Raw genomic sequence first — 2,360 nt, 5'->3', positions numbered from 1 at the left:
TATTTTTTCCATTGCTTTTTCAGAGACTGGCGCGGGAGAGAGAGGGAGGGAGAAAAACATTGATGGATTGGTTGCCTCCTGCACTCACCCCAACCAGGGCATCAGTCTGAGGGCCGATGCTCTAAACACTGATTTTGCTTTCTTGATCTGGGAGCTTCCCAAGGTTTCCCTCGTTTTGCGCATTTGGCCGGCACTGGTGTTTTGAGGCGAAGGACTGGAGGGCTGCTTCCCGTGGTCAGAAGTGCCAACCGATGAGGCTGTGGCTGCCAGGGAGTGCGGGCCCAGGAGGCAGTGGGTGATGCAGCCCGGGAGGGCGGGGCGCCGGCAGCAGGGAAACCCTGGGGTGTGAGCCTGTGAGCACCTTCACCCGGCGATCAAGCCAGAATCAAGTGCTGAGGTCCCTGTCTGACTTCTCCACAGGCTGGGAGGCTGAGCTGCCTGCTCCTTCATGCAACGTGGAAGCTAAATTCCGTGTTCCCACGGGGAACCGACCCACTCACCGAACCGGCCAGCGCCTCAGGACGGCCCTGCTGCATCTTAATGACAGGTTGTGCTGAGCTTCCCCAGATGGCCATCGAGGCGGCTGAAAGCAGGGGCATGAGCTTCCAGCAGATCAAAGCGGTCTGGGTGAGATGCTTTATCTCAGTTACAGAAAAACCAAGATGCAAGTCATGGGCTCAAGTAAACTGCTCCTCAGCTTTCTACGGTTACGGTGTTAAAACATTATCATTTCTGAAAATCTAAAACACAGCAAATGAGAATTTGTTTTCTTCAATTGCTTGTTTCTGTTCCTCTCGGACTGTGCCTGATAGCCAGTAAAATGAGAGATGAAGGCACCCCAGGGCTCCTTATGAATTCCACGCCCCAAGCATTTCTAAATAACCCGATACATACACTGCTGACAATACGTAGTTTAGTCTGAGAGGGAAACATATGTAATTTTAAATTTATGGGTTGAGGGTAAGCTGGCTCTCAGCTTCTTATGCTTTTTATTGTTTCCCAGAAATTTCCCAAAGAAAGATGTTGAAGGACTTCTCAGAAAGAATTTAAGGAGTTATCAACTCGGTAAAGAAATGGGTAAATGACCTGTACACACACTTCACTAGCAACCGCGTTTGAAAACTTGCCAGCGTGAGTCCCCCCCTGGAGCGGAGGGGCCCCCACTCGGGCCTCCGACCTCAGCTCGGCTGACCAGCGCCTCGCAGGCAGAACAGATGGGAATCCGGGGTGAGCGGCGCAGGGGACGGGGGTCTGTGCCTCTCCTGCCACCCCTCTGCCCGGCGCACCTCCCTCCTGGGGACTCAGAGCCACCCAGTGACGCTGCTTCTCCTCGGTCCGCGCCAGTCGGTTTATGTGGCATTCGGCTCAGCACCCTGACTCATTTAGCACTGACTCTGGAGGGTGGGGACCCCGCTCAGGCAGGGGTCAGATCTCCAGTGGGCCTTGGTTTCCCACCTAAAACATGGAGGTTTGACACTAGCCTGCTTCACTGAATTCTTGAAAAAAGGAGGCATTGGTGTATTTTTTAAGGAAAATTAAAAACCCATCAAAAATTATAAAGCGCAATATATTTTTTTATCACCCAAGGATGTTTTTCATTGACTTAAGAGAGAGAAACACTGATGTGAGAGAGAAACACCCATCAACTGCCTCCCGCAGGCGCTCCAACCAGGGATCGAACCTACAACCGAGGCATGTGCCCTGATGAGGAATCAAACCAATGACCTTTTGGTGCATGGAGCCTGCAGTGTGATTAGGTTAAGACACTTGCTATGAGGTGATTGTCCTGGATTCTGTGGCAGGCCCACTGTCATCAGAGGGTCCTAATGAGAGGGCGAGAGGGTCTGTGTCACAGAGGACACGTGCGGACGAGCGAAGGTCCGAGTGAGGCGTTTGGGGCCGGGAGCCCCAGCGAGGGTGCAGCCCTGGAAGGAGGAAGCTGCAGCCACCTGGATTTTAGACTCCAGGCCTCAGGCTGTGAGAGCGAATCTGGGGGGTTGTAGCCACTGAGTTTGGGGAGACTGGTTAAAGCAGCCAAGGGACTAACAATGTGGTTTGGCTCTGAGCAAAGAGGACAAGCAGTAGAAGGTGGCACATAGTGGTCACTTTGTCCTCAGGGGTACCCAACGCCCTAGCACTGCTGCCAGCTCTGGTCAGCACCTGGGGCCTTCCCTCTGCCCACGCTGGCGGCCCTCCTGTGGCCTGCACCTCCTGCCAACGCCTTCCCTGCTCCGATGCCAGTGGTTTTCCTAAAGAACTGGTCAGACCGCGTCAGTCCCCCGCAGATCCTGCACTTCTCACGAGAGTCCGATCCTCTCCGCCATTCCTGTCCTAGGGGCCAGCTCCTACCTGCCCCCCAG

This window comes from Miniopterus natalensis, chromosome 6 (genome assembly GCF_054644295.1).
Source record: "Miniopterus natalensis isolate mMinNat1 chromosome 6, mMinNat1.hap1, whole genome shotgun sequence".
NCBI classification, from domain to species: Eukaryota; Metazoa; Chordata; class Mammalia; order Chiroptera; family Miniopteridae; genus Miniopterus; species Miniopterus natalensis.
This window is presented reverse-complemented; position numbering follows the sequence as displayed.